Here is a 15,063-nt window from a genome sequence, read left to right as displayed (position 1 = left end):
TAGTGTAGGCATGACCTTGAGGGCATCAAAATCCAGAGTGGAAAAAAGATAAACAATGAATGAAGTGCAGAAGCTGGTGTGGAAAACTAAGGGAACAACAAAGAAAACTAGATTAAAAAGGCTTGGTTGAGATCAAGGTTAAAATTACTAACTTTGAAAGCAAAATTCTGTACTTTAATTTCATAGCCTTACAGCCTTCCCTTTGTTTATGCTTCCCTCCTAGATCAAAGTGTCTCCAGTGCTCCAGGGTTAATGACTATTCATGAATAACATTGATAGAGAAGCTATAGGTGAAGTGCTAGTATCTACTCAGCCTCACACCAACGTTTAAATAGCCCCTTCCCTACAGAGTTGCATTGCTGTCAATAAATGTTAGGATAGATCTGTTAGCCACAACAAAATGGGTTGTTGGTGATGTTTAAATAAACTCAATTATGAAGAATGAAGATTGGTGCTTCTTAATACTATTTTTGTGTAGGAGTCCTCTAAGTTCTTTATGAACAACAAGCCCTCTCTTTTGTTCAAAAAGAAAAAAGAAAAAAAGAAGGCATGCTTTTACATATACCCCTTCTTGTTTTCAAATTTTCTTGGCTCTCTCCCTCCCTGATGGACCCATGGAGTTCAAATCTATAGACCCAGGGTAAACATTTCTGGTCTAGATCATTTCTAAGGCCCCTTCTAGATCCAACAGTCTATTTGAGCTGACATAGTTGTATTCAGATATTAACACTGCCATGTTTTAGGTGTATTACTTGGGTTAAGTTTCGTAACATCTCTGACCTCCTCAAACTTCATTGTAATTGTAAGGAATAAAAGAAATATTCAATATTGTGTGTAAAAATCCTGACCTGTCCCCCTTCACCTTTGTCATAGAAAAAACAATAGCCCTCTTCCCAAAGATGTCCATACTCTAATCCTGGCTTCTATAAATATATTAAATAATCGAGCAAAAGAGACTTAGAAGATAAGGTTATAGACTTTTAAGACAGGGAAATTATCCTGAATTTCTGATAGGCCCAATCTAATCACTTGGGTCTTAAAAGCAAAGAAATTTCTGCAGTTGGAATAGTAGAGATGCAGTGGAAAAAGACATAGGAGAGAGAACAGAGGGGAGGTAACTAATGAGGAGCATCAAGACTCAATCAGCATTGGTGACTTTGAAGATGAAGAGGGAACCAGGGAATGCAGGCAGTCTCTAGAAGCTGAGAACAATCATTGGTCCATAGTCAACAAGGAAGCAGGACCTTTACCCTACAACTGAGAAAAACTGGATTCTACCAACAATCTGACAGGTTCTGGAAGTAGGTTCTCCCCAAGAGCCTCTAGTAAGGATTGCAGCTCTCCTAACTTCTTTATCTTGGCCTCATGAAACTCAGAGCAGAGCCCAGCCAAGTGCCTAGACTTATGACCTATAAAACTGGGAAATAGGAAATATGTGTGGTCTTAACCCACTAAGTTTGATCTAATTTGATCACCAGCAATAGAAAACAAATATTATCTCATTCCCTTAGTCTCATGACAACCTCCTCTGAAAAAGTCAGTTAATTGCACCCTGAACAGGTTCAATCTCTGGGTCAAGAAGATCCCCTGGAATAGGAAATGGCATTCCACTCTAGTATTCTTGCCTGGAGAATCCCATGGACAGAGGAGTCTGGCAGGCTACAGTCCATGGGGTTGCAAAGAGTCAGACATGACTGAGCAACTGTGCACGCACGCAAAAAGTGAATTTACACTGAGATGTTGCTGTTCCTAGGTTTTGGGGGGTTTTTAACCTCTAATTATACTAATTTCTCTGCTTATCAGTGAAGGATTACAGGTGGCAATGATCAGGAGCAAGAAAGTGTTTTGAAAACGTGTTTTTCTCCTAGCATTTGTGAAATTATACTACAGAGGAAGCCACAGGTCCAGTCAGACTTTTTACAAGGGGGGCTCCATAGACATTGGTCAGGATCTGCCTGCGTGGATTCCTTAGAAGCGCCCTGCCCTCCCTACCAGAATGATACTGCTCTTATTCCTGGACCTCCTCTAACTCTCATTTGACTGTTTTCATCAGCCTTAGACTGCCTTCTCCATCTGTGCTGGTGAGGGGATCCCTCCAGTGATGTGATCTCAAACTACCTGGTTTCCACTTGTGAATGATGTCTGTTGGAAAGTCTGGGAACAGCTGGATGAGGACGTATAGAACTCCCAGTAAATACTCTCTCTGATGTGTCTCCTGAGCTACTTTGGAATTCCTCAGTTTCACAATTACTGAGAGTTGATGCTGCAGTAGGATTTTATCGAGTTGCTTCTTTGAAGGGAGTGAGCTTCATCTTCTAGACATCCAACCTTCCTGTATGGGTAATTAAGTTTTACTGTCCATTTGTTTCCACATGAAACCAGATGATTTGGCTTGGACCCATGGGATGCAGATATCTGACATGAAGGATGCACCCACATGGTTTGGATGGTCCCACATGGCTGAGAAGTCAAGTCATAAATGAGATATGCACCAGAGAGTGCATAGGTGACCTAGGGCTCATCAAAAATGTAATCACAGGAATGGTGCTGTTAGTGGTATGATGTGAATTACTAACCATGTTTACTGGAATTTTGAAGTAACACAGAAAAGGAAATTTGAGTCTTTCCAGTTTTTGTAGCCATTGGTCAAAAAGACTCAAACCAAAACATGGGACAGTGTTTTCACTGTGTGTACTTCAGATTTCCTAGATAACAGGTGCAGAGCATCTCTTTCTCATGCTCAGGGCATTGGCCTGGCATTTCATGCTGGCTGCATTTCCACTGGCTTCTTTGATCTCTTATTGTTCAATATGCCCTTGTGCTCAACATTTCCCAGAACTGCAGCTAGAGCCTCCTCTTTTCTGCCTTTCTTACCCTGATTACAAAGCATTAGATTGTCTGGATTATAAATCCCAATTCAATTCATGCAACAACTTAGAATGCAATTTCCCTCTCATTAAAATCTCCTGTATGAAGTTTTCTTAATATTTATGCTTTAGAAATGTGCATTGAAATTTAGGTGTTGTGGACACAGCTATTTGTCTCAAATCTCTATTCAGGACCATGGGGGTCAAAGGACCCTCAGATAGAGAGAAAAGAGGACAGAAAGCCAACTTTGGAATCAAAAATTCTGGATTTAATCTCCTGACCACCCTGTACTAGCCTTAAGTAACTGTGAAATTTCTCTTTGAGTATCTTTAACTTTAAAATTGAGAAAAGGGGACAGGAGGGATAAATTGGGAATTTGGGATCAACAGATACTATTATATATAAAATACATTAGCAATAAGAACCTACTATATAGCACTGGGAGCTATATTCAATATCTTATAATAACCTATAATGGAAAAAATCTGAAAAAGAATCAGATCAGATCAGATCAGTTGCTCAGTCATGTCCGACTCTTTGCGACCCCATGAATCGCAGCACACCAGGCCTCACTGTCCATCACCAACTCCCAGAGTTCACTCAGACTCACATCCATCAAGTCGGTGATGCCATCCAGCCATCTCATCCTCTGTCGTCCCCTTCTCCTCTTGCCCCCAATCCCTCCCAGCATCAGAGTCTTTTCCAATGAGTCAACTCTTCACAGGAGGTGGCCAAAGTACTGGAGTTTCAGCTTTAGCATCATTCCTTCCAAAGAAATCCCAGGGCTGATCTCCTTCAGAATAAACTGGTTGGATCTCCTTGCAGTCCAAGGGACTCTCAAGAGTCTTCTCCAACACCACAGTTCAAAAGCATCAATTCTTCGGCACTCAGCCTTCTTCACAGTCCAACTCTCACATCCATACATGACCACAGGAAAAACCATAGCCTTGACTAGATGAACCTTTGTTGGCAAAGTGAAAAAGAATAGATATATCTATATGTGTAAATGAATCTCTTTGCTATACACCTGAAACATTGTAAATCAAGTTTAATTTATTTTTTTTAAAGAGTTTAAAAAATGAGGAGTCATCAGACCTATTTGTTGTAAAGATCCATTGGCAGTCTCTGGTCAGACAATGGCCTCCAAGCCGTCTGGACCTCTTGCATCATGTCTTTCCTAGCCTATCTTTTACCTTTTTACCCCTGCTTTTTCTGTTCCAGTCACATTGTTCTACTACTTGTTCTTCAAACACACCCAGCATTCTTTCCCAAGGACATTCACACTCTATTCTGTCTCCTTACAAAGTTCTGTCCCAGATAACCACACGGTTTCCTTTCCCATGTCCTTGGGCAAGCTGCTGAAATCAGAGACTATCCCAACTACATCCCAATAGCAACATCCTACGGCCAGCCCTGGACCATGACACTTCTATCCTCTTGATTACTTACTGTAGATCCATAGAACTTATCACCCCCTGACATGTTACTTACTTGTTTATTTTGCATATTGTTTGTCCCACCCACTAACCCCATGGAGGGTTGGGGTTGACCACTTTTAAAAAATTTTTATTAGAGTATATTTGCTTTACAATGCTATCTTAGTTTCTACTGTACAGCAAAGTGAATCAGCTATTCATATACATATATCCCCTCTTTTTTTGGATTTCCTTCCCATTTTTATCATCACAAAGTTCCCTGTGCTATGCAGTAGGTTCTCTTTTGTTATCTATTTTACACATAATATACACAGTATATATGTCAATCCCAGTCTTCCAATTCATCCCACCCACTCCCCATTTCCCTGTTCCACTTTATTCACTACTTTATGTGCATCAATTAGAAATATGCCTGAAACATTCATAAACACAAATGCTGAAAGAATGAGGGGACTTATGTAAAGTGCTAATATCTAGCACAAGAAGAGACCATAAACTATAGATAAACACAGTATATCTGAGGGGCAGTTGTGGAAAAGAAAGGCTTTCTGGTTTTCTTGGTGTTGAAAACTTGAACTTATTTCACTTGGTGACTTCAAATTCAAACGTACTTTACTCTCCATCTTGGAGAAGAAGGGATATCTTGGATCTGGAAGCCCATACTTTAATCACCTTAGAAGTAGCGGCACTGACGGGCCACTCTAGACTGGTTCTGTGATCCAAAGGGCTGATCCCTCACCAAAGAGGTCAGGAATCAGTTTTTAATACACTGTTCATCACAAGACAGGAAGTTGGAGGGGAAAGGAATATTTAGCTCTCTGGAGAAGTGGTTGGTCCCATATAGTATTAATAGAAATAGCATGGATTTGGGCACCACAAGATTTGGATTCAGCTGCTGATTCTACTACTTAACAGTTGAGGAAAAGAGTGATATTTACCATTTCTGAGTCTTAGGATCTCTTCATTCTGAATGGTGGTAAGAATAGATATTATCTCACAACGTTTCTGTTTCATGTGCATGTCACATTAATGAGAAATGAGGCCATGTATACATGAAAGTGCTTTGCAGACTATTCATCGGTAAATAGGGATTGGTGGTAGTTATTATTGTTTAGTAGGAACTGTAGGCTCTGCAGTTTCTCTTGACCTCAAAAAAAAAAAAATGCCACTTAGTCATCTGTACAAGATTTTGACTTTGAGGTGTTAAGTTATATTTTGCAAATTTCTTCCCATTCTGTGGCTTTCTTTGCTTTGAGCTTTGATAGCTGTCTAGCACATTTACTTTTATATTCAGATGGTGCTTTTCTTCAGGAAACTCAAGAGACTTTGTAGACAATTATTTATTCATTCTTGCATTCTGAGAGATAAGGAAGAACATTCGAGTCTTGAAAAATGGAGAGCAGCAGGCTCAGGAAAGCCAAGCCAATTTCTCTTCCAAGCATTGACTCCCATTTTTATGGGTCTGTGGAAGGAGGGTTTTGTGCCCTCTTATCTGACCCATTCCCATCTCTATAGGAGTCTACATCAAGATTTCATCCAAGACATGTGGGAAATAGAAAGGAGCTTTTGCAGAATTTTTTTGGTAGAACCCATAGTAGAGAGGAGGGCTTCCCAGGTAGCTCAGTGGTAAAGAATCCACCTGTCAATACAGGAGATGTAGAAGACATGGGTTCAATCCTTGGATCAAGAAGATGCCCTGGAGTAGGAAATGGCAACCCACTCCAGTATTCTTGCCTGGAAAATTCCATGGACAGAGAGGAGCCTGGGGGTTTACAGTCCACAGGATCACAAAGAGTTCTGACACGACTGAGTGACTGAGCTCATAGGTATAGTAGAAAGGAAGTGAGGTGGTCAGCTCCTGTTGGCCTTTCCAGACAAGGCCTTGGAATCTCTTGTCCTGAAGGCTCATCCATGCCACTGTACCAGATTACCTCATAGCTAAGGTATTCACTTAGGTTCTTGGATAACAGGAGGGTCCACTCTGGTCTCCAGGAGACTTTCAGTCATCCTGAAGATTAGGAAAGTAGAAATCTTCTCAAAGAAGCTCCTGATGAAACTGAATTGACTAAAGCCGTCACTATTCCCCATATGTGCAGATTTAGGCAGGTTCTTACTTGGATTCTCACAGCTAAATTGTCTCATCTTTCTCAAATTACAAAACTATTAATTGTGTCTTTTTATTGGATGCTGAGTTAACTAGAAGAGACTATGGAAACATGATGCTTCACCCTTTCTGAGTTGGTGTGTGAGACCCAGAAACAGATTGGTGGGAAAGTGCTTCCTGAAAAAGTCTCAGAAAATCTGGCCCTTGTGTGTTTGTATTTTTTTTTTTCCCTAAAATTAGAACTGTTTCCTTTAGGGAAACCCAAAATTCAGAAAGGACAAGAGACATGAGGAAGCAAATACTTCCTATAAATGCTGGCTTGTGTTTTCCCACAAACATTTGCTTTTGTTCTCTTCTGCTCTTCTTTAACCTTGGCTTTCATCCACCAAGTAGACAGGAGTATTGGCTTTATCAAGGGTTCCAGTGGCCAGAGGAACAACAGAGGTTCTGTCCCTGGGAATGTCAGTATCCTTGGATGTCATTTAATCTCTCAGGCTGTTCTTCTAGGCCTCTGAACTGAACACGTTATTGACTTCATGTAAATTATAGAACTGATGAGAGGACATGATTTGTAACCCATACATACGCGGGAGTCACACTGTCTTTAAACTCTCAAGTACAATTTCCTCAAAAATCCCTGTTACTTGAGGGGAGAAACTCGTTTTCTTACCTGGTCTTTCTTAGAATTCTTGTATTTCTTGGAGAAATTTTCTCCTAGTCAATCTGACTTTGGATTTCTGCTTTCATCAAATGACTTCATTTTACTGATCATCTGACCACCCCACACACTAAATGGCTTTTCTACATTATCTCCTACTGTGCGAGGCAGTACCTCAATTACTTCCAGAAAACCACCAGCCCAAGTCTGTGTGTTTGTATGAGACTTCCAATGAAGTCTTGAAAAAAGGAAGGCTTTCAAATGACAGCACTACAAAAAGCAGCACCATAAAAAATAGACACCAGAGTTCTCAAGTCCCCAGGCTACTCTTCCTCCAGAAATCCCCCACTGGTCTCCACAGCCGTGTTTCTCAGCCTCTATCTTGCCCTCTCCAAACTTTTTCCATCTATCTGATTACATCAACCGCAGATTACTGCTCACTTCCTGTGCACACGTGTTCCACTATCAGCTTTGGCCTCATCTTCCTCTCCAGGACGGTTATCTACTCCAGAGAAGTGTTCTACGGTTTGCCAGGAGATTAAAATGACTACTACCATTTATGATTTCTAATAACACTGCTTATATTCTATCGCATCATATTTGAAAACTCTGTTTTTTCACAAGAATTTATTTCTCAATGAGTTCTTATTAGAGTAAAATGTGATAGCCAACACAAGCTTCTTCAGAAATTTTTATCAGTTACTATTCTACACATCTGAATCTCAACAACCAACTTTCAAAAAAATACTTGCAAAACATTGCAGAATTCTGGAGTAGTTTATGGAGTTGACATGTTCATGGGAGAAAGGTATAGGAGGGGACCTTAAAAGGAGGGGACCTTATAGGGAAGATGGGACCAATACTTTTCTAAATATTCTCCCCTTCTCTTTTCCTTTTCTCTTACAATCCATTCTTTGCAGAGCAGCTGAAGTGGTCTTGCTGCTGCTGCTGCTAAGTCGCTTCAGTCGTGTCTGACTCTGTGTGACCCCAGAGACAGCAGCCCACCAGGCTCCCCCATCCCTGGGATTCTCCAGGCAAGAACACTGGAGTGGGTTGCTATTTCCTTCTCCAGAAGTGGTCTTGGATACATGCAAATCAAACCATGTCATTCTCTTGCTTAAAAGTCTTAATTGGTTTCCAATGTACTTAGGTGTCAGTCTCCCCTCTTACAATTCTCCAGCCATGAAGTCATCTCAGTTCCTCAAACAGGCTAACATCTTTCCCACATCAGTACCTTTGCCATCACCACTCCCTCCCCACACCTGGAACAGAACTGCCCCTGTCTTAGCATAGCTGGATCCTTCTCTTCTTTCCCATCTCAGCTTCACTGTCACTTCCACCCGAAGGCACTTCCTTCCACACAGATGCTCCTGACTTTCTCAGTCTTGGCTCATTTTCCCCTTCATATCCCTTGCCACAATCTGTGATTACTTATTGCTTGATTGTGTGTTCTTTTCTATCTGCACCACTATTCGGGAAGCTGAAAACTTCTTCAGTAAGAGGATAAATAGTAAATAATTCAGGTTTGTGCCATACAGTATTTCTTGCAACTACTCTGCTGCAGTGGTGTAAACGCAGCTATAGAAAATAAACAGATTAGTGTGGTGTGCTCCAATAAAACTTTATTGATGGTCACTAGAATTTGAATTTAGTGTAATTTGCATGTCAAGACAAATTACTCGTCCTTTGATTTTTATTACATTTTTAAATGTAAAAACTATTCTTACAGGTTGTACAAAAAAAGATGACAAGATGAATTTGGCCCACAGACCGTAGCTTTTGGATGCAGCAATTGATTGCAAGTTCTATGAGGCCAGCAATACATTTATTTGATTCACCATTGAATCACTAACACCTAGAGTGCAATTGTTGGTACATAGCAAGCTGCCAAGAAATGACTTACTAAACAAATGGGACAGTGATGCCAAGATCAAAGCAAAAGACTTAATGGGAGGAAGGCCAAGGGAAGACAAAGGGAAGGGAAGACATAATGCTGAAACTTATGAACAAGGAAAATCATCTAGTAAAAATTGAATATAGGCCACTAAATATTGTGCCCAAATATCAATGCCCAACGAGTCAGGGTTCTCCAGAGAAACAGAGCCAATAGGAGATGTGTGTATATATACATATATATTATACTTAATATATAATTTAATCAATATAATACAATATGTAAATAAGTAACTTATTAATAATTAATATTTAATTAATATATTAGTGTAATGTGTGTGTATATGTTAGTTGCTCAGTCATGTCCAACTCTTTGTGACCTCATGGACTGTAGCCTGCTAAGCTCCCCTGTCCATGGACTTTTCTAGACAAGAATACTGGAGTGGGTTGCCATTTCCCACTCCAGGGAATCTTTCCAGCCCAGGGATCAAACGTGGGTCTTCTGCATTGCCGGCAGATTCTTTACCATCTGAGCCACCAGGGAGTCTTACATATAAGTTTAATGTATAATCCCTTTAACAAATCTCCAGATACTATATATGAAATATATATAGTATTTATAATATATATTTTTTATATATGGAGATATATTAAAGAAATTGGCTCACCTGGTTATGGAGGCTGAGAAGTCCGTTATCAGCTGTCTGTAAACTGTAGAACCAAGAAAAGTGGTATCTAAGTCCAAAGGCTTGAGAATGGAGTGAGTCCCAATCTGAGTCTGAAAGTCTGAGAATTAGGGGCATCAGTGTTGGAGGGCAGGAGAAGATGAATATCTCAGCTGAAGCAGGGAGAACAAATTCACCCTTTCTCTGTCTTTTGGTTCTATTCAGGCCCTCAGCCTGTTGGACGACGCCCACCGGTATTGATGAGGATGATCTTCATTACTCGCTCTGCTGCTGCTGCTGCTGCTAAGTCACTTCAGTCATGTCCGACTCTGTGCGACCCCATAGACGGCAGCCCACCAGGCTCCCCATCCCTGGGATTCTCCAGGCAAGAACACTGGAGTGAGTTGAATTGATTACTAATTCAAATGCTAACCTCTTCCAGAGACAGTCTTATAGACATACCCAGAAACAGTGATCTTTTTAAAACGCACTATCTGGACATCCCTTAGCCCAGTCAAGTTGACACCTATTAATAAAATTAACCATCACACCCAGATAGGTGCTCTCCTAGGCAATTTATCATTCCTCCAGCATTATTCTGAGAGTTCAGCAGAGTCAAAGGAGAGTTCAGCATACATAAGAAATCCCTTTGATGTTTAAGAGTATATAATGGGAATGTAAATTCATTACATTTATGGTTTTGAACTGGAAAAGATTTGGTTCATTAGTGATAGTAAGAACTTTTAGTATATAAGACCCACTGGGTCCTTTAAGATTTGGGTAGTCTTAGTATTGTGAGTGGAGAAGGCAATAGCAACCCACTCTGGTACCCTTGCCTGGAAAATCCTGGTAGGCTTCAGTCCATGGGGTCACTAAGAGTCGGACACAACTGGGCTTCACTTTCACTTTCACTTTTCACTTCACTTTCACTTTTCATTTTCATGCATTGAAGAAGGAAATGGCAACTCACTCCAGTGTTCTTGCCTGGAGAATCCCAGGGACGGGGGGGCCTGGTGAGCTGCCGTCTATGGGGTCACACAGAGTCAGACACGACTGAAGTGACTTAGCAGCAGCAGCAGCAACAGCAGTATTATGAGAAAAATTTTAAGAGTTTAGCCATGAAAAGACAATAGTTCAAGATGATTTAATAAGTTATTGATTCAAAAATGTGAATAATTTAAGATCTGTTTTCCAAAATAACTGTACCAATTTTCAATTCAAACAGCAGTGAGAACAGTCATACCAGTGGCATTTGGCAGAATTTGTAAGTGTTTGTGTGGGTGCATGCTTTATCCTGACTAATTTAATAGGCAAAGAAAATTTAATTTCTGCTTCTCTGTTTCAAAGTTGACTTTTCCATCTTTTTTTTTTTTTATCACTTTCTATCTGTTCATCATGCTCTTGGCTTGTCTGTCTCTTGGGGCTTTTCTTGTTGATTTGTATAAGGCTTTTATATTCTTAGTATTTGGTAGAACTTTTAAGTTCCTGACCTCATGTTATGATTAAGGTACTTCCCTTAGAGAAAGGATTCTTCACCTGAACGCTGTCAGGTTTGGGAACAAAAGTAGTAAAATGTGGAAGAGTGGTGTTTTTGAAGCCAAATGGGTAAAAAAAAAATTTGATTGTTTTTCCTTCAACCAATATTAGCAGTACCTTTAGCTTTGCCACCAGTAGAAATCATAGGTATTTTATATCATATTGCATATATCAAAATGTGATTCTTCACGCCAAAATTATAGTAGTTATTGGGTCTGTAGCTAGATCATGATATTTAATGGAATAATTAAGAAGGATGTATTTTACTTAACCACAAAAATTGTTTAAAATATTGTTAAATATTTTTGTAATCTCATTTCAGTACAACTGGTTTCCTTTGTAATTCTATGTATTTTATTCATTGAATTTAAAAAATTATTCTGAAAAAGGAGTCCAGAGCCTTCACCAGACTGTGAATGTGGTCCATGGCACCAAAAGCTTAAAACTTGCTGCCCTGGAGTAACACTCATGGCTTCTTTCCATTCCCTGACTCATCTGACTTATAAGGAGTTAGAGAAGGAACAAAACATTTTCAACTCATCTGTCTCTCTGATCTGCCTACTCTCTACCGTGAAATAAACTGACCAAGAAAAGCTTTGCCCCTGGGGAGACCTGCAGGCATCCTGTTCTGTCTATGACAAAGCAAGAAACTTTATTTCTGGGGTAAAGTATTTGGAAACCTGCTACAGACTCAAAAGTAAACTATAGACTATAGTCTATTTTATCACCAATAAAGCGATCTGTATCAGTATAATTTCTGTGTCTACTCATAAACTGGTTCCAAACTTGAAAGGGAAAGAAAGGAATATTAACTGTGAAGGGAATTAATTAAGAAAGGGAAAGAAAAGAATATAATTAAATAACTATAACACCTCAATATTTTTTCAAATGCTCTTTCAAATCTATCTTGCATTTTTCTTAATACAGAAGTTTTTATTTTTTTGAAAGTGAAAGTTGCTCAGTCATGTCCGACTCTTTGCAACTCCATGGACGATACAGTCCATGGAATTCTACAGGCCAGAATACTGGAGTGGGTAGCCTTTCTCTTCTCCAGGGCATTTTCCAAACCCTGGGATCGAACCCAGGTCTCCTGCATTACAGGTGGATTCTTTACCAGCTGAGCCACCAGGGAAACTCTTTTTTTTTTAAGTCAAATCAATTAATCTTTTCCTTTGTGATTCCATACATTGCCTTAAGCCTAGAAAATCCTTTCTTTGTATCAAACAAACAGTGCTCTATGTTTTCTTGTTTTTAAGATATCGCTTTCTTACTTTAGGATATTAATTAATCTGGAATTTATGTTATTGTATGCTATGAGATGATAGCTCACTAAATGGATTTTCTTTTCAAACTTCAAGTAGCTAAACAATTATATATATATATATATACAGCTAAAAATTATATATGTATACATGTATTTGTGTATATCTGAATCATTTTGCTGTATACCTAAAACTAACACATCATAAGTCAACTACATATCAATAAAAAATTATCAAATGATAACTTGATAATTATCAAAAGGATTATTTTTTAATTATTTTTATTTGTTGATTAATCCTTAATTCTTCCCTGATTATACTACAGATATTTGTTACATGCCTATTGTGTACAAGGCCCAGTGCTTTGCACCTTGAATTCAACAGAGAACAAGAGTCAGTTCCCACTCCTCTGATTTTCAGCACCATCCTTTATATATTATATATTAAACTCTTATTGAATTCAAGTTCTCATGGAGGGGAAGACAGAGGGGAGCATTACCTTGGCAAAATGGTCCACAAGCCCAAGGAGACTGAGGTCAGATGACTTGGATGAAAGATAGTTTAGTTATTTCCCACCCTTCTCCACTGCAGTAACCAGGGTTGAGTGTAACTTTCTGCGGCAGGGATACAATAAGTTATTAAGAGGAATGGTCAGTTGGCAGTAATTTAGGGTCCAAGAAAAACCATCGCAGGGAAAAGAAAGAAAACTGAGACCAGGTGGAACTGGTTTCCACATCAGATTACTTGACTTGAAGTAGGATCAGAGTGATTGTATTGAGGTGAGAGAATTGTAGGTCCTATCACCGGAAGGACTGATGCTAAAGCTGAAACTCCAATACTTTGCCCACCTCATGCGAAGAGTTGACTCATTGGAAAAGACCCTGATGCTGGGAGGGATTGGGGCAGGAGGAGAAGGGGACGACAGAGGATGAGATGGCTGGATGGCATCACTGACTCAATGGACGTGAGTTTGAGTGAACTCCAGGAGTTGGTGATGGACAGAGAGGCCTGGCGTGCTGCAATTCATGGGGTCGCAAAGAGTCAGACACGACTGAGCGACTGAACTGAACTGAACTGATGAGGGCTATAGGATTTAAGTTGGGGATATCATTCACAAACAAATGACATCTGTTCATGCTATCATGGGTGGGAAAGACAAAGAATGATCCACTCAGAATCAAAGATGGAGAAGGGGTGTAAACAGGGGTAAGGTCTTAGGCAGACTCCTACACTCCTGAGTGTGTCTGTTAACAACAGAATCTGCTGCCAACTTTGATCATTCATCTGGCTGCTCCCACAGGACTCATATCAGAGGGGGAACAGTGGAGGTAGTCACTGATATTCTGCAGTGACCCTTCATGCCACATGGACCTACTCGTGAGGAGCTTTGTATAGTGGCCAGCTCATCCATGCGCCATCTCTCAAGTACCTGAGAAGAAACCAGAGTCAGAGTCTCCTGTCTCCTGCTTTTCCCCCAGCATCATAACCCTGCAATGCCCGGCCCCATACCTCTCCCTGCAGACACGAGCTTGCTCAGAGTCCCACCTAAGTCCTGTCTCATGGGCCTCTGCCCTCAAGTGTGACACACGCTGAGAATCACACAATATCTGTCACCACAGCTTCTCTCAGAGTTCCAGTTCAGCCTTTCTCCACTGTCTTTCTTTGTGTCCTCCAACCCCTGGTCTGCTCTTCTCTGGGCACAGGGCCAGTCCCAATCACTGAAACTCATGACTCCTTTGTGTTCTGTATTAATCAAATGACCTCCATTCAGCACAGTCGGCTTCCTTTCATCTACTTTTTAATGTTTGCATCTTGCTTCTGTCACCCATTTTATTTTTTGAGAGTTCTCAGTGTGCATGTCTTTAAGAATGACTTCTGAGGCTGGGAAATGTATTGCCAGCTACGGAAGAGTCCTGAAAATAAATTCAGGGCAACAATCTGGTATTTTGTAATAGGGACCCCAGAGGAGGCCAAATGTTGCCCTCTCTGGATTTCCCCAGATGTTTGGCAGGTAGGTCCCACCTGGAGGAAAGACCTCTCTGGAAGCACTTCTTGATCGAGTTGTCTCTTGTCTGGCATGAGCTTTTGGCATGTTTGTGCATCTACTGTAGATATTGAGGGGAGGGGAAGGATAGTGAAACCCCATCCTTTAACCACTTACTTCTCAACACTTAACACCTGGCATCTCCTCTACACTGTTTGCCTGCCTCCTCCGCTTTGCAAGTGGACAGATCTCGGCCAATGTTTCATGCAACTGGAGTCGTTTTTTTTCCAAAGTGAAAAACCTCCAACCTCAGTGCTCTCAGTAAATAACCAAAACTATGCCAATCTTTCTCATCATCCAGGAATCCCCTGGCTTTGATCTCTTCACACACAGCTTCCTCATCCCTACCAGGTGGTTGTTAAGCCCCAAATGTCACTACTGAACACGCCTTCCCTCATCCACTCTGGGCAGTCTCATTCATTCCTGCTCACCTCAATTAAGAAGGGCCAGCAAAAGATGAGCACTTTGTTCCTGCCATAGCAACAGGTACAAGACAAACAGGGTCTTGGAGCAGAGTTTAAGTGTAAAGCCAGTCTTTTTCCTCCAGATATTTGTTGAAGGCAGACCCTGCCACCTCTGACTTTTCAACCTCTAGTA

Source organism: Bubalus bubalis, chromosome 5, assembly GCF_019923935.1.
Source record: "Bubalus bubalis isolate 160015118507 breed Murrah chromosome 5, NDDB_SH_1, whole genome shotgun sequence".
Lineage (NCBI taxonomy): Eukaryota > Metazoa > Chordata > Mammalia > Artiodactyla > Bovidae > Bubalus > Bubalus bubalis.
This window is presented reverse-complemented; position numbering follows the sequence as displayed.